The following is a 26,491-nucleotide window of genomic DNA, read 5'->3' on the forward strand; positions in this document are numbered from 1 at the left end:
TTTGCTTATTGCTTCTCACCTTTCTACCATCTATTTCTAACTTCATATGACTTCCCTCTTTTCCACTACCTAGGTTCCCATCCCCCTGCCAAATTAGTTTAAATCCTCCCGAACCGCCCTAGAAAATATTACCCCGAGGACATCGGCTCCCTCACAGTTCAGGTGTAGACCGTCCCCTTGGTACAGGTCACTCCTCCCCAAGAACTGGTCCCAATGCCTCAAGAATTTAAATCCCTCTCCCTTGCACCACTGCTCAAGCCACGTATTTAGCTTATCTATCTTACTCTCTCTAAACTTATTAGCTCGTGGCACTGGTAGCAATCCAGAGATTACTACCTTTGAGGTCCTACTTTTCAATTTAGCTCCTAACTCCCTAAATTCAGCTTGTAGGACCTCCTCCCTCTTTTTACCTACATCGTTGGTACCTACATGTACCACGACAACTGGCTGATCCCCCTCCCCCTTCAGAATGCTCTGCACCCGCTCCGAGACATCCTTGACCCTTGCACCAGGGAGGCAACATACCATCTTGGAGTCTCGGTCTCGGCCACAGAAACTCCTATCTATCCCCCTTACAATTGAATCCCCTATCACTATAGCCCTATCCCTCTTTTTCCCGCCCTTCTGTGCAGCAGAGCCAGTCATGGTGCCCTGAACCTGGCTGCTGGTGCCTTCCCCTGATAAGTCATCTCCCCCAACAGTACCCAAAATGGTAAACCTGTTTTGGAGGGAGATGACCGCAGGTGACTCCTGCACTACCTTCCTGCCTTTACCCTGCCTTTTGGTCACCCATTTACTGTCTGAGCTAGCCTTTACCTGCGGTGTGACCAACTCACTGAATGTGCTATCCACAACATCCTCAGCATCGCGTATGCTCCAGAGTGAGTCCATTCGCAGCTCCAGCGCCGCCATGCGGTCTGCTAGGAGCTGCAGCTGGACACACTTCCTGCACACATAGTTGTCAGGGACAGTGTCCCTGATTTCCCACATGGCACAGGAGAAGCATGACACGGGTCCGAGCTGCCCTTCCATGACTTAACCCTTACAATACCCTTTTATTTACTACGATTTAGCTTAATTATTGAATTCTACTTAGAATAAGTTTGTGAAAGTACTCACCAACCAGTCACCTACCTGTTTTCTGGTGTTGTATTTTCACTGCCGCCTCCTGTCCTGGAACCTTTTCCACCTAGGTTAGGCTCCTGAAATAAAATAAATTGAACCTACCTTTTCAACTTCCCCTAACCCCTAAAAGGTTAGAGGAGGTGGAGGGTGGGAGACACTACACTGTAGTGTTTCGGGTTTAGCAACAGCTCCACCTATATAAGAGTTACTGGCCTCCTGCTCTCCCGACTGCACCAGCTGTGAAAGAAAAAGCCCGCGAAAGGTGAGCTTTTAAACTCACCAGTTACTGGCCTCCTGCTCTCCCGACTGCCCCAGCAGTTACTGGCCTCCTGCTCTCCCGACTGCCCCAGCTGTGGTCTCGGGCCTCGCCTCTCTCCGGTTTTTATACCGGGCTCCGACTCACTGCTCCCGACTGGTCCCATCACTACCGATAAGACTGGCGTGTGATGCATCTCCCTACGGCGTTGGAGCGGTACTGTCACATAAATCCCTTGATGGTTCAGAGAGACCGATAGCTTTTGCGTCACGCTCATTAACTACAGCCGAGTGTAACTATGCCCAGATTGACAGAGAGGCCCTCAGCCTGGTGTGGGGGGTGAAGAAGTTCAATCACTACCTGCACAGACAGAAATTTACTCTACTAACTGATCATCAACCTCTTGTCTCCATTTTCAACCCTAAGAAGGGCGTCCCGATAATGACAGCACAACGGCTACAGAGGTGGTCCCTTTTCCTAGGGGCACACCAATATGACATTGAGTACAAAGGAACTAAACAGCATGGGAATGCTGATGGATTGTCGCGCCTACCGTTGCCGATGGTGGAAGAAGCACCTGCAGTTGATCCTGTGGAGATATTCCACTCGATCGTAGTCGAATGTCTACCTGTGACGAATGCAAACATAGAAAAGGAAACACGAAATGACCCGACACTCTCCTGGGTCTATGATTTAACGGTGAAGGGATGGCCAGCACATGGCGAACCACTGTTGCCAGCATTCTCGCCGAGAAGAGAACAGCTGTCAGTGTGCCGAGAAACCTTGATGTGTGGATCCAGAGTAGTAATTCCACCCAAATTGAAGGATAGAGTGCTCAATGAGCTTCATGAGGGTCATCTGGGAGGGGTAAAAATGAAGAACTTAGCCAGAGCGTTTGTGTGGTGGCCGGGAATCGATAGAGAAATCGAAGAGATGACCAAGAGCTGTACAGGATGCCAGAAGGTCCCAAATGCCCCACCACAAGCCCCTCTACACCCATGGGAGTGGCCCTCATCCCCATGGCAAAGGGTACACATTGATTTTGCTGGTCTATTTATGGACTCGATATTTTTAATTGCGGTGGATGCACATTGAAAGTGGCCAGAGGTAATAAAAATGTCCTCAACCACCACAGAAAAAACTATCACAGTCTTACGAACCATATTCGCCAGAAATGGGCTGCCTGAACAGATTTGCTCTGACAATGGACCACAGTTTGTGTCTGAAGAGTTCCGGAGGTTCTTAAAGAACAATGGTGTTAAGCATTACACATCCGCCCCATATCATCCAGCCACCAATGGATTGGCTGAGAGGTTCGTTCAAACATTCAAGAAGGCTATCAAGGCAATGTGTAATGAAGACATTCCCCTACAACACAAGGTGGATAACTTCTTGTTTGCCTACCGGAATGCGACACATGCGGTTACCAACCAAACTCCAGCCATGATGTTCTTCAATCGAAGACTAAGATGCCGCTTGGATTTGGTTAAGCCAAACATCAGAAGAGATGTGGAGAACAGGCAGTTTCAGAATATGAATGAAAGGCCAACCAGGAGTTTCAAGATAGGTCAACCAGTTTTGGCCCGGGACTACCGCACAGAGAAATGGCAGCCAGGAACGATCTGCACACGGCAAGGACCTCTAATGTATACCTTGGATGTTGGAGAGAGCATTGTAAGACGCCATGCTGACCAGATTCTAGAGTCACTGGAAAACGTCAAATCTACACCACGATCCTATACACCTGGTGATGAAACCGAAGTACCAATTGCATCTACCTCAGAATCGGTGATATTGGGAGCAGACGAGCCGAACAACGATGTTGATCCCGAATCAACTTTGCCAGAAGAACCTGATACCCCAAAGAGGCGTTATCCGGACAGAATCAGGAAGCCTCCTCAAAGACTGAATTTATAATTGATTAACTTCAGCTAATGTATATAGCAACTGTAATTGTAAATATGTTATTTAATTATTAATCGAATGTTATGTACTGTTTAGCTAAAAGGGGAGGAATTGTAGTGTATGTACCTTGAAGAAGGAACTATATTCTGCAGCCCCTGTATACTGTAGTACCAGTATTGACCACCCCTGTATATAAGCCTGTGAAGTAACTTTGTATAGTAGTTCCAGTTTTGTCTCCATTCAGTAAACACCTGTTATAACCAACTTCTGCAGTCCGTGTCTCAATTACACACGGACATTACATTACCCACCCTGTTGGTTACGCCGAACCAACCCCTTCCCAGAGTCTAAGCCTAGATAATGGAAAAACCCTTCTAATTAAACCCCTCTCCTGGTTTAGTCAGAACCCACACTTGGAAGCCTCCTCACACACACACTCGTGCTAGCCTGCATCTTGGACACTTGCAGTTCTTCAGCAGCAAAACACGCGGGCGGTCCTGGGGATTTCTAGAGGTGTACGCTGGATATAACTACCAGCCCTTGTCGTTGATTCACGTGGTCCCAGCTCCGTTCGACTCCAGAGACAATACCGTGCCTAACAGAGGCATGCGATGAGGCCTAGAGAGTTACGTTTAGGCAGTACAACAAAGCGCTCATTTCAGGCATTCCTGGAGAGCTGGCGGACGCATAGTTACGCGGAGAACCCCCGTTACAGATGGTAGAGAAAAGCAGGCAAGCAACAGCCAAAAAGCAAGCCTTGCATCCCCAAAGTTCAGCATGGTTATACCCCGTGCAATACACAAAACTAGCTGGATGGTTCCTGGTTACCATGGTTTCAGAGATACTAGTTGGTTTACCTGGTGATGTCTCTTGTCCTGGATTGGTCATCTTGAAGAAAACAATATTAGGCCATTATTGTAGATGAGCAGTACTCGAATTGCTAACTTTGTTAAGTTCTTGACTGCTCCTTCATTGAAAGAGTCTAGAGGTGTTACTTTTGGCCTCCAAACCTCATTGTCCATCCAGACATCCCAGCTCCATGGACAAAGGGTGGTTTTCCCCAAATCTCACAAGTTCGAATAGGAAAAGGCTCCTGCCTTTCATGACGTCAGCATTGAGGCTGGTCCCATGGCAACCCAAAAGACAGACAGTTCCTGCTATCTTCACAGAAACCAACAGGCAGTCCCTTTTAAAGTCCAAAAATCCAAACTCCATTTTTAAAACACAGCCCATGTGCGTCTCCATTTTAAAAGGGTACATATCCATTTTAAAAGTCCAAAAATCCTTGAGGCACATGCACCCACTGATGTTGACACCGGCCAAACCCTACACCCCACTGTGATAATAACACCGTTAAACCTACAGCAGAATTATCACGCAACCGGTGTGTGTATGGAGGACCCGGTATGTCTTCAGACCAAACCAAACCTACCTTCCCGGGAATTTCCTAAACTAAAACAAACTGTTCCCAAAACTTGGACAACAAAATAGTTCCCTGAAAGTACAATGTCCCCAAATCTTTAAAACTCGTTACGAGGTGGAGACAGAAAAACCTGTCTCCCTGAGTAATTTGTGACCACATTCATAATGATACAAGGGAAAGGTAAGTCGTTTTTCCCCACAGCATTTCTCAGAAATGAACTTAAAGCAGGTGACGTAAGAAAACTACTAGGCACTTGGTCTAAGCATTAAACAAAGCTTTAATCAACTGTTTTACAACATGGAGGTCCAGTTGTGTTCTTCACTAGTTCCTGTTAAGAATGTGCTGCGCAAGCTGGGCCCGTGCCCGAGTATTTATACTCTCCCTGGACAGCGCCACCCGTAGGCCACTCAGTATTATTTCATAAGTCTTTCTTTCATGTATGACTGATTCATGTCAGCGGGTACCCTCTCCCACGGCCGCCAATTTTAATTACACTAGACAGCCAGGCTTCGGGCACCCTTGTACATTCCCGTAAACGCATTAAAACCCGCACAACATACTCGACGCAACATATACTACAGACTAGGTCGGCCCCGCCGGTCCACCCGAAAACACATACATCTGACAGTACATCGCACAACTCATTTATAGCAACGGCGAAACAGCTTGTAGAATCCGAGGCCGATAATGCAGCAGTCTCAGCCACTGATCTCGAACTGCCTCCCCTCGTTGCCTGCAGGTCACGTAAAGCAAATACACAGTTATTACACACTGTACAATCACTAAGGCGTGAGAGACTACTCGAATCATCGGTGGGACTTCTATGCTGAGCCCAACATCCCACCATGGAGGAGACACCAGCTGAGTGATCTCCTCCTCGATCTCCCCGTTACGCTGTTCCGAAGTATAAAAGTGCTTCTGTGACAATTCCACCTCCTTGAGCAGCTTTGTGAGATGTTCGGGCAGAGGTGGAATGTCATACCCGAACTGCGTTACATATTTATATAAATTAGTCACGGAATCGTTTACGGTAAGATGCACCGTGGAGGGCTCAGTGATGGGGAAAATCCGTTCCTGAGCAAACTGAACCTCTGTGTGGGGTTTAAAGCAGAAGGTTGGATCGGGAACAGGACACCAGGTCTCGTTGTGGATCCTGTACTGAGTCACACTGGTCGTGATACAGTATGTCCCCCTGCCTGTGTACGCCACCTGAGGTGGAATGTGGCCCTGGGCCATCACCTCCATTGTACAATTAATGGCCTCCGCACCCTCTGATTCAAACCCACACACCGGTCAGTTGAATAAATTTAATCTCTGGGGACAGAGTACAACGTGTGCTCCCCGGTGTTGGCACCCGTTAAGGTCTGTGCCTGCAATTGTGGACCCCCATTTAACGATGAATGGTGGAGCCCCATGGTACCGCACATGTCCCTTATCACCACAATATTTTGCACCCGGTGGGTCCTTTCCCTCCTGTGCACCCGTAGGGGAGGGATTCCTCTGTGTCCTTTCTCTCCAAGCTGCACAGCCTGAAGATTCCCACAAGTGCTGTCACTGAGAACACGTTCATCTTTCTTCCTTCCCTTTAAAAAAAGCCCTGCAAAACAAACAACCAAACAATTCCGCCCTGTGGGCAGGTGATTTTCCTCCACAGATCCGAAGGTTCACAAAACAAAACATACAACAAACAAAACACCCGCAAACGCAACCTTGACGAACGGAAAATATACAAAGCTGGGCCTGCTGGCCCCAGCCCGAGAGAGCCCCATGACCTACGTCTGGGGCCTCTTGCGGCTGACTGGGGGTTTCCACGGCGCCGCCGGACTCAACTGCCCCTTCTTACTACCCCTGCTACTGGATCGTCCAGTAGCGGGTCACCCTCATCCCACATCCAGGGAGAGAAACTCGTCTCAATCATGCTCATAATTGTACCCTTGTGGCGCACGGCCCGTGTGGTTCCCTCCTCAGGTTTAAACTCAGATTGATGTGGAACCACTTTGTGCGCCTAGGGAGTTTTATGGCATAGACCATAGGACTGGCTTTGTCCACAATCGCGTATGGTCCCATGTATAAAGGCTCAAACACCCCTACCCAAGCATAGTTACGGACCATGACCTGGTCCCCTACCTCCCATTCGTGTGTGCTGAGGCTCTAACAACAACTTGTTCTGGCGATGTTGTATCCCCACGTTGTGGGCTGCCTGCCCCTAGACCTGTTTTAAGGTCGTATATAAGTTCTGAACAAACCTATCCCGGTCCACCTCCTGGAGCTGAGACTCAGTGAGAACCGGCGCCAACACGTGGGTTGGGGTACACATGGTCCTCCCGGTCATTACCTCGTATGGGAAATACCCTGTGCTCCTAGAAGGGCTGGCCCAGACCCCCATGAGGATCAAAGGCAGGACCTCGTCCCATGATTTGGGAACTGGCCCACCTCCTTCCTCAACCGTTCCTTCAGGGTCCAGTTCATACACTCCACAATCCCCGATGACTGGGGGTTGTGAGCCACATGCCACTTCCCTTCTATCCCCAAGAGCTTGAGGGTCGTCTGCATGACCTGCCACGTAAAATGGCTCCCCTGGTCGGATACCCATACCTGGGGCAGCGCCCACCTTGAGAACACTTCCTTGACCAGTATGCGAGCAGTGGCCAGTGCTGTAGCTGCCCGGCAAGGAAAAGCTTCCACCCACTTGGAGAACATGTCCACCAGGACTAAGCAGTACTTATTCCCGGATTTTGTGGTGGATAGGGGCCCAATAAAATCGATCTGCACCGATCGCCATGGTCCCTCTACCCTCCCTGGTGTGTTCCAAAGGAGCCTTCCTGCGCTGAGGGTCAGGATTGTTAGCTGCGCACACTAAACAATGTGTGCAGAAACCCCTTACATCCTCCCTTAGCTGCGGCCACCACCCTGCCTCTTCTACCCGCTGCCAAGTGGTCTCTGGTCCCGGGTGTCCCACCCCATGGCCCCCATGAGCTAGCTGGAGAAAGTCCTCCCGATGCTGTACTGGGACCACCCACTGGTCCCCCTTAAACAACATCCTGTCCTTAATGCTGATGTCAGCAGCGCCAAAGGGACCTTCTATTACCTCCCCCTTCTCCCTACCTAGTAGGACGGCCTTGAGAATGGGGTCCTGTGCCTGTGCCTGTTTAAGGTCCGGGGCTAGAGCGATCCCTGGTGTACCTCCCCTGCCTGGATGGCTGCTACTGGGGCCGCTTTCCCCGGATCCCACAAGGTTCCCTCCCTAGCTCCCTTCTTTGCTAATTCGTCTGCCCTCTGGTTCCCCTCCCCACCGGGTTCTGCCTTAGAATGGGGCTTTACCTTGTGGATGTAATAATCCCCTCTATTCTTAGTGGCCTCTAAGATTTTGTGGAGCAACCATGCTGTGGCCAGGGGTCCCCCATTGGTGGATTTAAACCCCTGTCTTGCCCAGGTTGCCAAATATTCAGTGCAAGAGTTGCACGTGAACATTGAATCTGAGCAAATGGTATATGGAGGGGGGAACTCTTCGGGGTGGGTCACCACGCAGGCCACAGCTGCCAGTTCAACGTGCTGAGCACTCACGGTGCTGGGGAGTTTTATGACCTTCTCTACCTGAGCAGTCGGGACATAAATCCCGCAACCTGTGAGCCCGTTGGACATGGTACTGGAACCATCCACGTAGATGACCCGGCCCGTCGGGTGTATCCCGGCCCTGCGTCCCTCCTCCACATCCCATACCCCTTCCACTGTGCATGTGTGCGCCGTCCCGGGGTACACCATGTTTCCTGCAAGTTTCGGCACAGTCAACCCCTGCACTCTGAGATTAAGCTGCGAGAGCAGTAGGGTCCAGCGAGCAATGCGGGCACTGCTTACTGTCCCATCCTTAATCTGCCCATCCAAAAGCATCTGGGTTGGCGTGTGATGCGTTAGGAGGACTAGCGGGGAGGATCCCGTGAAGAGCTGCGAGCGCTTCATGGCCCAATGCGTGGCTAAAAGGTGCCTTTCGTAATTGGAGTACCGTAACATAGAAACACAGAAGATAGGAGCAGGAGTAGGCCATTCGGCCCCTCGAACCTGCTCCGCCATTCAATGCGATCATGGCTGATCATCCAAATTCAGCACCCTGTCCTTGCCTTCTCCCCACATCCCTTGATCCCCTTAGCCTTAAGAAATACACTTAACTCCTTCTTGAATATATTTAATGAATTGGCCTCAACTGCTTTCTGTGGTAGAGAATTCCACAGGTTCACCACTCTTTGGGTGAAGAAATTCCTCCTCATCTCTGTCCTAAATGGCGTACCCCTTATCCTTAGACTGTGACCCCTGGTTCTGGTCTCTCCCGCCATTGGGAATAGCCGTCCTGCATCTAGTCTGTCTAGTCCTGTTAGAATTTTATAAGTTTCAATGAGATCCCCTCTCATTCTTCTAAACTCTGGTGAATATAAGCCAAATCAACACAATCTCTCTTCATACGCCATTCCTGCCATCCCAGGTATCATTGTGGTGAATCTTCGCTGCACTCCCTCCATGGCAAGAACATCCTTCCTCAGATAAGGTGACCAAAAATGCACACAATACTCAAGGTGTGGTCTCACCAAGGCCCTGTACAACTGTAGCAAGACATCCTTGCTCTTGTATTCGAATCCTCTCGCTATGAAGGCCAGCATACCATTTGTCTCCTTAACCGCCTGCTGCACTTGCATGCTTACCTTCAGCGAGTGGTGCACAAGGACACCCAGGTCTCATTGCACTTCCCCTTTTCCCAATCTATTGCCGTTCAGATAATAATCTGCCTTCCTGTTTTTGCAACCAAAGTGGATAACCTCGCATTTATCCACATTATACTGCATCTGCCATGCATCTGCCCAATCACCCAACCTGTCCAAATCGTACTGGAGTTTCTCTGCATCCTCCTCACAGCACACACGCCCACCCAGCTTTGTGTCGTCTGCAAACCTGGAGATATTACATCTAGTTCCCTCGTCTAGATCATTAATATATATTGTGAATAATTGGAGTCCTAGCACCGATCCCTGCGGTACCCCACTAGTCACTGCCTTCCACTCAGAAAAAGAGCCATTTATTCCAACTCTTTGCTTCCTGTCTGCCAACCAGTTTTTTATCCAAGTCAGTACCTTACCCCCAATCCCATGTGCTTTAAATATGCACGATAGTGCTCTGCTATTACATCTTTTATAATGGACTCTAGCATTTTCCCCACTACCGATGTCAGGCTTACCGGCCTATAATTCCCTGTTTTTCTCTACCACCTTTTTAAAATAGTGGGGTTACATTAGCTACCCTCCAATCCATGGGAACTGTTCCAGAGAGCATAGAATTTTGAAAGATGACCAGCAATGCATCTACTATTTCTGGGGCCACTTCCTTAAGTACCCTAGGATGTAGATTATCAGGCCCTGGGGATTTATTGGCCTTCAATCCTGTCAATTTCCCTAACACCATTTCCTTAAAAATACTGATTTCATTCAGTTCCTCCCTCTCATTAGACCCTATGTTCCCCGACATCTCTGGGAGTTTATTTGGGTCCTCCTTTGTGAATACGGAACCAAAGTATGTACTTAGTTGGTATGCCATGTCTTTGTTCCCCATTATACATTCCCCTGATTCTGACTGCAAGGGACCTATGCTTGACTTTACCAATCTTTTTCTCTTCACATATCTATAGAAGCTTTTACAGTCAGTTTTTATGTTTCCTGCAAGCTTACTCTCATACTCTATTTTCCCCCTCTTAATTAATCCCTTTGTCCTCCTTAGCTGAATTCTAAACTGCTCCCAATCCTCAGGTTTGCTGCTTTTTCTGGCCAATTTATATGTCCTCTCCTTGGATCTTAAGCTATCCCTAATTTCCCTTGTTAGCCAATGTTGAGTCACCTTTTTTGTTTTATTTTTATGACAAACAGGGATGAACAAATTCTGTAGTTCATCCATGCGATCTTTAAATGTTTGCCATTGCCTATTTACCGTCAACCCTTTAAGTAATATTCCCCAATCCATCCTAGCCAACTCGCGCCTCATACCATCGTAGTTTCCTTTATTTAAATTCAGTGCCCAAGTCTCTGAATCAACAACTTCACTCTCCATCTTAATGAAGAATTCTATAATATTATGATCACTTCTCCCCAAGCGGCCTCGCACAACAAGATTGCTAATTAATCCTTTCTCATTACATAATACCCAGTCTAAGATGGCCTGATCTCTAGTTGGTTCCTCGACATATTGGTCCAGGAAACCATCCCGTATACATTTTAGGAATTCCTCTTCCACAGTATTGTTACTAATTTGGTTGGACCAATCTATATGTAAATTAATGTCACCCATGTTAACTGCTGTGCCCTCATTGCACGCATCTCTAATTTCCCATTTAATGCCATCCCCAACCTCAGCATTACTGTTTGGGGGTCTGTATACAACTCCCACTAACGTTTTCTGCCCCTTGGTATTTCTCAGCTCTACCCATACAGCTTCTACCTCATCAGAGCTAATATCCTTCCTTACTAGTGTGTTAATCTCCTCTTTAACCAGCAATGCTACCCCACCGCCTTTTCCTTTTTGCCTGTCCTTCCTGAATATTGAATACCCCTGGATGTTGAATTCCCAGCCTTGGTCACCCTGGAGCCATGTCTCCATAATCCCAATTATATCATGTTCGTTTACATCTATTTGCGCAGCTAATTCATCCATCTTATTATGAATGCTCCTCGCATTAAGACACAAAGCCTTCAGGCTTGTTTTTTTAACACTCTTAGACCTTTTAGAATTATTGTTTACTGTGGCCATGTTTGATTTACACCCTTGATTTCTCTGACTTCCACTTTTGCTTTTCTCCTTCCTTTCTTTTGCTTTTATCCTTGCTTCCCTTTCCTCTGTCTCCCTGCACAGGTGCCCAACCCCCTGCCATTTTAGTTTAAACCCTCCCCAACAGCACTGGCAAACACTGCCCCTAGGACAACAGTCCCGGTCCTGCCCAGGTGCAAACCGTCCAGTTTGTACTGGTCCCACCTCCCCCAGAACCGGTTCCAATGTCCCAGGAATTTGAATCCCTCCCCCTTGCACATTCTTCTAGCCACGTATTCATCTGAAATATCCTTCTATTTCTATTCTGACTAGCACGTGGCACTGGTAGCAATCTTGAGATTACTACCTTTGAGGTTCTATTTTTTAATTTACCTCCTAACTCCCTATATTCAGCTTTTAGGACCTCATCCCATTTTTTACATATATCGTTGGTACCTATATGCACCACAACAACTGGCTGTTCACCATCCCCCTCCAGAATGCCCTGCAGCCACTCCGAGACATCCTTGACCCTTGCAACAGGGAGGCAACATACCATCCTGGAGTCTCATTTGCGGCCGCAGAAACGCCTATCTATTCCCCTTACAATAGAATCCCCTATCACTATAGATCTCCCGCTCTTTTTCCTCCCGTCCCATGCAGCAGAACCACCCATGGTGCCAGGAAGTTGGTTGCTGCTGCCTTCCCCCGATAAGTCATCCTCCCCAGCAATATCCAAAGCGGTGTATCTGTTTGAGAGGGGATGGCCACAGGGGACCCCTGCACTACCTGCCTGCACCTACTACACTGCCTGGCGTTCACCCATTCCCTTCCTGCCTGTGCAGCCTTTACCTGCGGTGTGACCAACTTATTAAACGTGATATCCATGATGTCCTCAGCATCGCGAATGCTCCAGTATGTATCCATTTGCAGCTCCAGCACTGCAATGTGGTCTGCCAGTAGCTGCAGCTGGATACACTTCCCGCACACATGGTCGTCAGGGACACAGGAAGTGTCCCTGATTTCCCATATAGTGCAGGAGGAGCATGCCATGGGGCCGAGCTTTGCTGCCATGACTTAACCTTTAATTAATTTAAATCAAATCAATACCACCAATTTTACTACATTTAAATGATATACTCAAGGGCCCTTGTTTCCTAGCACTCCCCGCCACACAACAGAGACCTTAGAAACTATAACCACAAAATTAAGACCTTCTAAACTTTATAAACTATGAACCTTAGCTGTCAAATTATAGAGTAGTATAAATACTCACCCAATCAGCTGCTTCCTCCTGCCCACGTCACGTTTTGAATCATGACGTGGCCTTGGAACGCCGCCGCCGGTCTGTGAGATTGGTAAGCCTGTGAAAAAAAGCTCGTGAAAGTGAGTTTAAATATTCACTGAAACTCCGCTCTCTCCGCTCCTGACAATGGCCTGTGAAAAAAAGCCCACGAAGGTGAGTTTAAATACTCACTGAAACTCCGCTCTCACCGCTCCCGACAATGGCCTGTGAAAAAAAGCCCGCGAAAGTGAGTTTAAATACTCACTGAAACTTCGCTCTCACCGTTTCCGACAATGGCCTCTCTCCACATCTGTAAGCACCCTGGAGGAGTACACCACGGGTCTCAGCTTGCCGTGTCGCTACTGGAGCAACACTGAGTTCAAGCTGTCCCCACTGGCTGCTATCTCTAGAGAGAACTCTTTGTCTTGATTTTCACACTTTGTACAATTGCAGGATAATGGAGTATTACAGTTTAAACTCTTTTAATGAAGCATCAGGTCTGATCTGACTCACAGCAGTACAGCACTGTGTGGACAAGATGGAGTCAGGACCCCCTGGGTCTTCTAAACAATAGCAGTCATTACCGATGCCTGCAGGCCAATGACAACTCAGCATGTGATCACGTGAATATAATAGGTATTCCTTACAGATGCCTGCGGGCCAATGATAATTCAGTATGCAAATGTTACATCCCCTTTCTTTTAAGAAAAATGTTAGGCATTACTTTTGAACCTTTCTTCTACATAATGTACTCAGTAGCATCAACATATAAGTAAACTCAACATATAACTAGCACTGAAAACATCTCAACGTTTCAATAACGATGTACAGTTTTTTTTAGGGCAGCGATCCGCCTACTCCCTTTGACAGTTCACAAGTCAAGGATAACTCTAGGCTTGACCTCTTGTCCCGACCTTGTGTGGTGTTGTTCCTTGGTGTTCAGGAGGTGCCTGCGATTGCGGCGGTACACCTGTCCTTCTGGGGTGTGGACGTGATACGATCACTCAGTGTCAGCTGGCTGGATGACGACTGCTGGCTTCCAGTAGTCATGCTCCTGGATTCTGATGGATTCTCCATTGTGTAGCAGCGGCAGCAGTCTAGCTGACCTGTCATAGTATCTCTTTTGGTGTTGCGGTCTCTACACGTTTTGCATGCGCTTGCTTGCAGCTGACGACCTGCCAGGGCCTGTCTGGGATACGGTGAGGTATCATGGGCTCTTTGACATTTGATGGGCAGCATTCTAGACAAATGGAACATTTTCCGACAATGTCCTCAATGTGTTTGCACATTCCGGGCCAAAACATAATGTCACATGCTCTTTGTTTGCATTTTTTCATGCCCATATGTCCAGCATGAATTTTTGTCAACATCTCTTCTCTGAGACTGGTAGGAATGATGATTTTCTCCCCTTTGAAGATGATTCCGTTGATTTGTGACATTTCATCTCTGTGGTTCCAGAATTCAGATATGCTCTGAGGGCATTTCCTCCTTTCTTCAGGCCATCCTTCATGTATGACTTTGCTCAGCAGTGTGAGTTGTGCATCTTTCTCTGTTCCTGCTCGGATCTCCTTCAGTTTTGAGTCACTCACAGGTAAGCTGTTGTACCCCATGTGCACCTGCACATCCATGCCTTCACTGAGGCTGCTGTCCTGGTAGCTAAGAGACTTTCTGGAGAGTGTGTCTGCGACATGAATGTCTTTGCCTGGACGGTGAATGATTGTGAAGTCATACTTCTGTAGCTGAAGGATCATTCTCTGTAGCCTTGGTGGGGCTGCGGCTAGTGGTTTCCTCATGATTGACTCGAGGGGCTTGTGGTCGGATTCCACAATGACTTGTCGGCCACAGACGTATTGGTGGAAATGCTTACATCCAAACAGAATTGCATATAGCTCTTTCTCGATTTGAGCATAGTTGATTTCACTGTCTGTGAGAGATCTGGAAGCGTAGCCGATGGGCTTTCCTTCTTGCAGTAATACTGCGCCTAGTCTGTACTTTGACGCGTCCACTTGTAGTCTGAGCTCTTTGTTGGGGTCGAAGTAGGCAAGAACTGGTCCTGGTTCTCTGGTGATTAGATCTTTCATTTTCTGAAATGCTGTGTCATGTTGTTTGTCCCACAGGAACTCATTGGATTGTTTGAGCAACTGACGCTTGGGTGCGTTGATTTCGGAGAGGCTCGGGGCAAACTTGGCTAAATAGTTAACCATGCCTAGTACTGTCTCTAGCTCTGCACAGTTCTTCGGCGGCTCCATCTTGTTGGCGGAGATTTTCTCTGGATCCGGCTTAATGCCATCAGTTGAGAGGTGATGCCCGAAATAACTGATCTCGGTGGATCCGATTATACTTTTCTTGGGGTTGAGCTGGATACCTTTCCCCCGTGATCTTTGTAGCATCGCACAGAGGTTCCTCTCATGTTCCTCTCTATTCCTGCCATAGATGAGGATGTCATCTACGATTGCAACTACTCCATCGAGGCCTTCATAGGTTTCGTCGATCTTCCGCTGGAATTCATCCTGAGCTGAGATAAGACCAAATGGTAAATGCAGAAATCGGTAGCGCCCAAATGGTGTGTTGAACGTTGTTAGCTTAGATGACTCTTCCGTGAGCTTGATATTCCAGTATCCTGATCGTGCGTCCATTACATAAGAACATAAGAACATAAGAAATAGGAACAGGAGTAGGCCAATCGGCCCCTCAAGCCTGCTCCACCATTCAATAAGATCATGGCTGATCTGATCCTAACCTCAAATCTTCTATCACTCTGCATCCACCCGAACCCATGTGATCTCCCGGGAGAGGCGAAAAACCAGATAAAGACCCAATGGCCAATTTGGGAGAAAAAAATCTGGGAAATTCCTCTCCGACCCATCTAGGCGATCGAAATTCTTCCAGGAGATCACGCTGTCCCTATATTTTCTACAGTACTTACCTTCTGTAAAGGCGATCTCCACCCCAGCCAGGAACAGGAATAAAACCATCTCCTGAAATCTAACAGAATTAGAACACAGTAGGAGCAGAACAAGGCTACACGGCCCCTGGGCCCGCTCCACTACCCACAGGGCCATGACCATTCCGAACCCAGACTCATGTCCAATTTCCTGCCCGCTCCCCGTAACCCTTTATTCCCTTTACTTCTAGGAAACTATCTATTTCTGTTTTAAATTTATTTAATGATGTAGCTTCCACAGCTTTCTGGGGCAGCAAATTCCACAAACCTACCACCCTCTGAGTGAAGAAGTTTCTCCTCATCTCAGTTTTGAATGAGCAGCCCCTTATTTTAAGATTATGCCCCCTAGTTCTAGTTTCACCCATCATTGGGAACATCCTCACCGCATCCACCCGATCAAGCCCCTTCACAATCTTATATGTTTCAATAAGATCGCCTCTCATTCTTCTGAACTCCAATGAGTAGAGTCCCAATCTACTCAGCCTCTCCTCATATGACCACCCCCTCATCCCCGGGATTAACCGAGTGAACCTTCTTTGTACTGACTCGAGAGCAAGTATGTCTTTTCTTAAGTATGGACACCAAAACTGTATGCAGTATTCCAGGTGCGGTCTCACCAATACCTTGTACAACTGCAGCAATACCTCCCTGTTTTTATATTCCAACCCCCTAGCAATAAAAGCCAACATTCCATTGGCCTTCTTGATCACTTGCTGCACCTGCATACTAACTTTTTGAGTTTCGTGCACCAGGACCCCCAGATCCCTTTGTACTACAGTACTTTCCAGTTTCTTGCCATTAAGATAATAACTTGCTCTATGATTTTTCCTGCCAAAGTGCATAACCTCACACTTTCCAGTATTGTATTCCATCTGCCAAATCTCTGCCCACTTACTTAGCCTGTCTATGTCCCTTTGCAGGTTTTTTATGTCCTCCTCACTCACTACTTTCCGTCCCATCTTTGTATCATCTGCAAACTTTGATATGTTACACTCGGTCCCCTCCTCCAAATCGTTAATGTAGATTGTAAAGAGTTGGGGACCCAGCACTGACCCCTGCGGAACACCACTAGTTACTGGTTGCCAATCTGAGAATGAACCATTTATCTGAAGTAACGTGCTCCCACTAGCTTGGGTGTGATGTCATCTAGCGTTGGTAGAGGGTAGTGAGGGCGTTTGATAGCCTTGTTCAAATCTCTGGGGTCGAGACAGACTCTAAGCTTGCCTGTACGTGGTTTCTCAACCACTACTAACGCGTTGACCCACTCTGTCGGTTCTGTTTCCCGGACGATGATTTCTGTATTCTCCATGCTCTGCAGCTCCTCCTTCAGGTGACTATGTAGAGCAAGGGGTATCCTTCTCGGTGGGCAAACCACACGGGTTGCTGCTGGGTCAAGGTGAATAGTGCATTCACCTGGGAATAGTCCGATTCCTTTGAAAACGACAGCAAACTCCTCCATGACTGTCTGCTTATCAACTGGTGCTATCAATGATAGCACTAGCTTGACGAGGTCCATGTCTAAACATGCCTTTAGACCTAGCACTGGAGGTGCCTGAGTGTCAACAATGTAAAAATCTAACATCATGTCGCTTTCTTTGTACTTGCATTTCATCACGCATGTGCCTTTTACATTGAGCTGCTCACCCCCATAGCCGGTCAGTCTGTGTGAGGTGGGCTGTAGCTCACACTCATCCTTCAATCTGTGATACTCACTCAGAGGAATTATGTTAACGTGAGATCCAGTGTCTAGTTTAAAATTAAGCTCTTTGCCCTGTTTTCCTATCTCAATATCGGCAAAAGCTTGCTCAGTCTCTGAAATCTGTTTTTTCTGTGACACAGAATCAATAAACAGTTCCTCTGCATTTGGCTCTCTATCAGGCATTTGGCTGTCACTTACTGTGTGTACTGTTTTTCTGAAAACAGTCCTGCAAACTTTAGCAAAGTGGTTCCGTTTACCACATTTAGTACATTGCCTTCCTTTGGCAGGGCAGTACTCCTTTTCTCCATGCCAGTTGTTTCCACAATATCCACAGTTTTTGAAGCGTTTTATGTCTGTGTCGCCCATTTTTAGAACTCTCACTGTTCTTTCTGTTCTGAAACATGCTCTCTGGGCAGTGTTCTTTGGTGTGTATCTATTAACTGCATGCACTGTCTGTTCACTCGAGCTGCTCGTGGCGCCGGTTATGGTTTTCAACTGTGCTTGGGCTATCTCGTGCGATCTAGCTATGTCTACAGCTTTGTCCAGCGTTAGCCCGGACCCAACATTCAGAAGTTTCTCTCTCACTTTAGCTGAATGTATTCCAAACACGATGCGGTCTCTGACCATCTCATCTTTATCTGCATATGCACAGTCTTTTACCAGCAGTTTTAACTCAGTCACGAACTGTTCAAACGACTCACTAGCTCCTTGTACTTTCTCCTGAAACTTGTACCTAGCGAATATCGTATTTGTCTTGGGCATCACATATGCTTCAAAATGGTCAAAATAACTTTTCAGTACCTTTGCTTCATCCGCGGTGAGAGACCATGGCCTAGAAATTCAGTTGGTTGCGCCAGCGATTAGCGCCTAATGAGCCCAAGATTTGGGGCACTACCCAATGTTCGGGCAGGCACAATGAGGATAGCAACAACTCCCATATTGAGTATCCATTTAGCGCCTGCGCTAACTGTTAGCGCACGCCCGCTTGCGCAGGCAGATCATGACGTCATTTCAGTGTGCAACGCCCTTTTGGCGCCCCTGACCGGATATTCGGTGGCGCCCGGAACCTTTCTGCCTGGCGCTATTAATGACAGTTTGAAGGAACGTTCCCAGGCCCTTCTCGGAGTCGGGGGGCGCTGTTTAAAGGGGACAGCTCTAGTATAAAAGCTGCAGCCACTTGGCCTGTTCATCTGATCGTTGCTGGAGAGAGTTGGTGAGCTACTGTTGCACAGGATTTATCGGATTTAGCCTTCGAATACTTGGGACCTTCAGCCCTGTTCGGAGCAGTTGGAGCGCTAGACATTACAGCGTGTTGCCCGTCTGGCATAGCAATGGGAGCTGCTTTGGAGGGGAACCTCCTCATGTCGGACACTTTGAAGGGGCACAGAGATGGCGGGAGAGAGGGTCGGGATTGGCCAGAAGGAGGAGGGGCAATGGAGGTCGGCCACTCCGAAGATACGTTGCGAGGGTTTTCAGGCAGCAGGTGTCATACCTTACCATGTCGGAGGAGCAGTGTCTGCAAAGGCTCCGATTTGGTAAGGAGGTTGTGACTGAGCTGTGCCACCTGCTTGCTGAGGATCTGCAGCCGCGTCTACGGTGCAGGACCTCTCTGTCGGTGGCCGTCAAAGTGACTGTTGCCCTGAACTTTTATGCCACCGGATCCTTTCAGCCAGCCACTGGGGACATAGCGAATATATCTCAATTTGCAGTGCATTGTTGCATCCGGCAAGTGACAGCTGCCCTTTATAGACGAAGGCGTCAATTCATCAACTTCCCCCTGACCCTGGAGAAGCAGGCGGAACGTGCGCAGGGCTTTGCTGCTATTGCGGACTTCCCCATGGTGCAGGGGGCCATTGATTGCACACACGTGGCTTTGTGGGCGCCATTACTGAATCCTGAGGAGTTCCGCAACCACAAGGGGTTCCACTCCCTCAATGTCCAGATGGTCTGTGACCACCGCCAGATGATCATGGCAGTCAACGCACAATTCCCTTGGAGCAGCCATGATGCATTCATCCTGCGGCAGACCTCAGTTTCTGACCTTTTTGAGGGGCCGGCTCACCCACGAGGCTGGCTTCTGGGTGACAAGGGCTATCCTTTCTGCCCATGGCTCATGACCCCACTCCATTTGCCCGCCACCCCGGCAGAAGAGCTTTACAATAGCAGCCATCAGGCGACCAGGAACATTGTGGAGCACACTATTGGTGTGCTCAAACAGCGTTTCCGCTGTCTAGACTATTCGGGGGGAGCCCTGCAGTACTCGCTGGAGCAAGTGGGTCGCATCATCGTCGTCTGCTGCATGCTCCACAACTTGGCCATTCGACGAACCCAATGCCAGCTGCCCCTCAAGGTCCAGCAGAGTAGGCGGACGAGGAGGAGGAGGAGGAGGAGGAAGAGCAGGCGGACGAGGAGGAGGAGGAGGAGCATGCGGATGAGGAGGAGGAGGAGGAAGAAGATGGGAGGGCTCCTGAAAATGGAAGGGCCATCCGTCAGAGGCTCATAAGGACTCGGTTCGAGGACCCTCTGACGGAATGATGGGTCTCATTCGTCCTGCGCACTTCTGATCGTTCAAAGCCTATGAAGGCCACCATGAGTGTAAATAGTTACGAGTACCATTTTAAATTTAAAAAATTATTTATTTTCAAAAAAGTGCTTCCTTCCAGCATAATAAAGGCATGTCAACAGAAACCATAACTAACAAAATAACAGTTAACTCTCTGGCAAAGCCGCAAAACTAAACAAACCATCAGCAACAATCAGAACAGGTGAGGGCGTCCTTGAATTTGGGGAAAGAAACGTCTCAGCACCTCCCTCTACTGCTGGCCCCTTGATGGAGACCGACTTCTCTTTCGCGATCGGCCCCTTCCCTCCCTGCTGCTCCTCCGTAGTTGAACCCCAGTGGCGGCGTCAAGGATGGGGGACGCCTGGTGACTGTCCCTGAGGGATGGCCTGGACGACCTCTGGGCTTGGAGGGTGCGGAGGCTGGCTGCTTGATCTGGCCATGGCTGGAAGCAGTGTGAACTGCAGGTGGTGGCAGCTGCACTACAGACGTTCCAGCGGTGGCATGAGCAATGGTCACCTGCCGAGAGAGGACACCTGCACCATGGTCGGATGACACACTGGCTCTTGGAGGGGACCGGTTCGGCTCTACCGCCACAAGCGACTGCTCCACTGATTCCTGCCTCGTGTGGTACTGGAAGGGCCCGGGGTGATCCTAGCTGATGCAGATAGGGTGGCAGCAGTGAGAGTTCGCGTTGCCTCAATCTGGGTCTGGACGAGGCCAGCAAGTGACTGCGTGGCAGCAGTGAGGACCTGTGTGGCAGGTGCCAGTGCTTCGGAGAAGCCCTGGACAGTTCTCTCCATTGCTTCGGACAAGGCCGGAGCAGTCCATTCCACTGCCTCGGACAAGCCCTGGACAGACCTTTCCAGGGATTGACTGAAGCTCTGAACAGTCCTTTCCATAGCGGCCTCGAAGCCCTGGACAGTCCTCTCCATTGCTGCCCTGAAGCCCTGGACAGTCCTCTCCATTGCAGCGCCAAAGTCCAGCACACTCTTTGCCAGTGTTTCTATCAACTGAGGCATCCTCCCCACTGCAGCCATAAGCTCAGTGTGCCTGAGCCGGGCCTGGGTGCTCATTTCGGCCAGGCTACGCACCTCCTCTGCACTCTGTGCAGCAGTCATCGCTCCCTGCCTCGCCCTCCGGGGAGCCGGTGCCCGAACTTGCCTACCCCCCTCGCGTTGATACAGGCCGCTTGTTCCGGCAACTGGTTCCTCATCAGAGCCACCCCCCCTCCCCTCCAGGGAGCTACTATCCCCAGTCTGCAGATGTGTTGGCTCCCCTGCGGCTGGAACGGATGGTGCAGCTTCCTCCTGATCCTCGCCTCCGGAGGCACTGGCAATGGCAGCTTCAGGGGCCGGATCCCGAGCTGGTGATGCAGCATCTGAAAGCAGGGAAGTGGAAGAGTGGCTTTAGCAAAAGGACAGGTTGGCAGCAAGGCATGCCAGATTGCGGCAAGGCTATGACATGGCTCCACTGTGAGAAAGCAAGCTGGCGGGGAGACCAAGTGGAAGGAGACAGCTGAAAAAGGTGAGAACCTTACCAGCGCTGTCGACAATGGGGTCGGCAGCTGCAGTGGTAACAGGACCACTCAGACGTCCTCCAAGAATCTGGTGCACTCTTTCCTCGAGATCCGTCAGAGTGACCACTTGTGGAGGTCCTCCACTGGTTCGAAGCTGCTCCTTGCGAATCGTCGCCAGCTTGGACTGCAGGGGAAAGAAGGGAAAGTTCTGTTACATGACGCCATGAGTGATCATCTCATGCCCCCCATGGTGCAAGAGCCCTTACACGGCGCCCTGAGTGATCATCTCATGCCCCCATGGTGCAAGAGCCCTTACATGACGCCTTGAGTCAAATGTGCATGTGTGTGCCCAGAAAGGGCCATGGGTGCTTGCTGACACATGGCCATTGGGGCATCGCGCACCCTGTAGCCATGAAGTCAGGTGCAGATGGAGGGAATCAGAAGTTTGCATAAACACCACTCACCCTCACGACCCGAGTGAGGTTGTTGAATTTCTTCCTGCACTGAACAGGGCTCCTGGTCGCCATGCTGCTGGAGTTGACCCTCTGACAAACATCCCTCCAAGCTCGGCGGTAGTCCTTTTGATTCGGCCTCCTGCCATTGTCAGGATAGAGAACATCTCGACGGCGCTCCGCTGTGGCCACCAACTGCTCCAGAGCCTCAGTGCTGAAGCGCTCTGCTCTCTGTCTCACCTTCTCCATCTTGACCAAGTTTTTTGCGCCAGAGAAGGGCGTACGCCGATTGTGAGGCCTACAGGGCGATGAGTGTGGAAGCTGAGGCTGACTGACCGACCCATTTAAGAGCCGGCCAGCGCCTGGAAGTCTCGTGGTTATCGGTAATTGAGATCACCTGCGCTGCGCCCATCCGTGCCGATATTGGGTAGCGCCGGAAGTTTTGCGCCTTCGGAGGCCCGTGCAACATCTGAATTCGCGCCTCAATCACCTTTGGGGGAGATGCAACCCAATATCGCGCCAGGCGGCGAAAAGTTTCGTCTGGCTATAAACTTTGCGTAGCGCCATTTCTAACGCCTCAAGCGGGGCTATACCCAATTTCTAGGCCCATGTGTTAAAAATGTCTCTCCCTTTTTCTCCGATCCACAGGAGTAGATAGCTGCATCTTTCTTCCTCCCCTTTGCTTTTCAACGGACCCGAAAACATCAATTCCACGTGTTGCTTGAACTTGCACCATTCTCTATGTAAGTTCAAAGATTCCCAATTCATTCGGGGTAAGGGAGCTCCAACGATGTCCATTTCAAATCCCTGTTCTGACACCATGTCTTGTTTTGCACACTTTGTATAAAAGTAATAAATTGCAGGACAATGGAGTATTACAGTTTAAACTCTTTTAATGAAGCATCAGGTCTGATCTGACTCACAGCAGTACAGAACCGTGTGGACAAGATGGAGTCAAGACCCCCTGGGTCTTCTAAACAATAGCAGCCCTTACAGATGCCTGCAGGCCATTGACAACTCAGCATGTGATCACTGCTTTGTGCATTGAGTGGTGCTGGAGTTTTGCTAAGTGGGAGAAAAATCATTTAAGTGTATTTTGTGAATTTTAGTGTGTTAAGAAGTCAATTATTTGAAGTAAGTTTAATTTTTTAAGGGTTTATTAAACTCTTGGGCAGTTTAAACCGGAAGTAGAATCCGGGTATAAAAGGGGAGGGGCTAGTGCAGTGCACGGAGTGCTTTGTGCATTGAGTGGTGCTGGAGTTTTGCTAAGTGGGAGAAAAATCATTTAAGTGTATTTTGTGAATTTTAGTTTGTTAAGAAGTCAATTATTTGAAGTAAGTTTAATTTTTTAAGGGTTTTTTAAACTCTTGGGCAGTTTAAACTGGAAGTAGAATCCAGGTATAAAAGGGGAGGGGCTAGTGCAGTGCACGGAGTGCTTTGTGCATTGAGTGGTGCTGGAGTTTTGCTAAGTGGGAGAGTTCGGGCAAGTGGGAGGTGAGGGTGTGTTTTTTGCTCTGTTTTTCCCCACACTCCCAGGCTTAGACAGCACTGCGGAGGCGGAGCAGCGAAACGAGTCAACCAAACAGGCCCCACAGACAGTATTCAAGGAGGAGGTTGGTGATCAGCTGGTTGGTTGGTTTTCTTCCTTCTCTTCTCTTTTATACCTTAAAGTTGGTAAGTCCTTTGAATAGTGGTGTGACATTATCATCTATATCCAGGCAGGGTCTTCATAACTAATAATAAGAAATTTAATTAATTATATAGAATGGAGCAGGTGATGTGTTACTGTTGCGAGATGTGGGAGCCGGTGGTCCCCATTGAGGCTCACGGTGATTACATCTGCGACAAGTGTTTGCTGCTGGCGGAACTCAAGTTCCATGTTATGGAGCTTGAGACCGAGCTTCAGACACTGCGACACATCAGGGAGGGGGAGAAGTTCCTGGACTCTATGTTTCAGGAGATGGTCACACCTATGAAGTTAATTACTGCAGATGTAGTCTGTGGTCAGGGACAGGACGGTGTGACTACGAGTGAGGAAGGTACAGGGATCCAGGATGTAGTGTTGAAGGAGACGCAGCCCTTGTTCTTGTCCAGCAGGATCGAGGTTCTTACTCCCTGTGAGGGCGGGAGCGGGGACTGCAGGGAGGATGAGCAACCTGGCCACAGCACCGTGGTACAGGGGGCCATTCAAGTGGAGGGAGTAAAAAGAAATGTTGTAGTGGTAGGGGATAGTATCATTAGGGGGATAGATAGGGTTCTCTGCAGTCAAGAGCGGGAGTCCCGAAGGCTGTGTTGCCTGCCTGGTGCCAGGGTTAAGGACATCTCTTCTGGGCTGGAAAGAAACTTGCAGTGGGAGGGGGAGGATCCAGTTGTCGTGGTCCATGTTGGTACAAACGACGTAGATAGGACAAGGAAGATGGTTCTGTTAAAGAAGTATGAGCAGCTAGGGGTCAAATTAAAAAACAGAACCTCAAGGGTAATAATCTCTGGGTTATTACCTGAGCCACGAGCGAATTTGGCTAGGATAAATAAAATTAAAGAGTTAAATGCGTGGCTCAAAGACTGGTGTGGGAGAAATGGGTTTTGCTTCTTGGGACACTGGCACCAGTACTGGGACAGGAGGGAGCTGTTCCGTTGGGACGGACTCCACTTGGCCAGTGCTGGGACTAGAGTCCTGGTGAATCATATAACTAGGGCTGTAGAGAGGGCTTTAAACTAATTAGTGGGGGGGAGGTTTCTAGAGAGCAAATAATAGGAATGACAACAGAGAAGGTCATAGACTTAGGTAGCAGTGGGGGAATTAAAAAACAGAATGTGTCAGGAAGGGACAGAAGGTATGGAGTAAAAAGTAAAGTACTAAAAAGGGAAAAAACAGGAACTAAGTGTTACAAAACATATTTGAAAGTTCTTTATCTGAATGCACGTAGCATTCGTAACAAAATGAATGAGTTAACGGCACAAATAACGACATATGGGTATGATCTTGTGGCCATTACAGAAACATGGCTGCAGGGTGACCATGACTGGGAATTAAACATACCAGGTTATTTAACAATCAGGAAGGACAGGCAGGAAGGGAGAGGAGGTGGGGTGGCTATGTTGATAAAGGAAGGAATCACTATAATACAGAGAAATGATATTGGGTCAAAGGAGCAGGATAGTGAAACAGTTTGGGTGGAGATAAGGAATAATAAGGGGAAAAAACACTAGTAGGTGTAGTCTATAGGCCTCCGAACAGTTGCAATTCTGTTGGACGGAGTATTAATCAGGAAATAGTTGAGGCTTGTAATAAGGGAACAGCTATAATTATGGGGGATTTTAATTATCATATTAACTGGACAAATCAAATTGGGCAGAGCAGCCTTGAGGATGAGTTCATTGAGTGTATTAGGGATGGGTTTCTTGAGCAGTATGTAACTGAACCGACCAGGGGGCAAGCAACCTTAGATTTGGTCCTGTGTAATGAGACAGGATTAATTAAAAATGTCCTAGTAAAGGATCCCCTTGGAATGAGTGACCATAACATGGTTGAGTTCCATATTCAATTGGAGGGTGAGAAGGTTGGATCTCAAACAAGCGTGCTGAGCTTGAATAAAGGAGACTATGAAGGTATGAGAGCGGAATTGATTAGAGTGGACTGGGAAAATAGATTAAAGGGTAAGATGGTACATGATCAGTGGTGTACATTTAAGGAGTTATTTTACAACTTCCAAAAAATATATATTCCACTGAGGAAAAAAGGGTGTAAAAGAAAACATAGCCATCCGTGGCTAAGTAAAGTAATTAAGGATAGTATCCGACTAAAAACCCGACTAATGGGCAGCACGGTGGCATAGTGGTTAGCACTGTTGCCTCACAGCACCAGGGACCCGGGTTCGAATCCAGCCTCGGGCGACTGTCTGTGTGGAGTTTGCACATTCTCCCCGTGTTTGCGTGGGTTTACTCCGGGTGCTCCGGTTTCCTCCCACAGTCCAAAGATGTGCGGGTTAGGTTGATTGGCTATGATAAATTGACCCTTAGTGTTAGAGGGATTAAATACGTGGGGTTACGGGGATAGGGTGGGATATGTGTTGGTGTAGGGGTTACGGGGACCGGGTGGGATATGTGTCGGTGCAGGCTCGATGGGCCGAAATGGCCTCTATCTGCACTGTGTGGTTTCTGTGATTTCTGTGATTCTGTGAAAAACAAGGGCATATAAGGTAGCCAAATCTAGTGGGAGGATGGAAGATTGGGAAGTCTTTAAAAGACAGCAAAAAATAACTAAAAGATTGATTAAGAAAGGGAAGATAGATTATGAAAGTAAATTAGCAAAAAATATAAAAACAGACAGTAAAAGTTTCTATCGTTATTTCAAAAGAAAAAGGGTGGCTAAAGTAAATGTTGGTCCCTTAGAGGATGAGACTGGGAAATTAATGGTGGGAAACAGGGAGATGGCAAAAACACTGAACAATTATTTTGTATCAGTCTTTACAGTAGAGGACACTAAGAATATCCCAACACTGGACAAACAGGGGGCTCTAGGGGGGGAGGAACTAAATACGATTAA

This window comes from Somniosus microcephalus, chromosome 1 (assembly GCF_052327205.1).
Source record: "Somniosus microcephalus isolate GS21.2 chromosome 1, FLI_Smic_1.0, whole genome shotgun sequence".
Taxonomy (NCBI): Eukaryota; Metazoa; Chordata; class Chondrichthyes; order Squaliformes; family Somniosidae; genus Somniosus; species Somniosus microcephalus.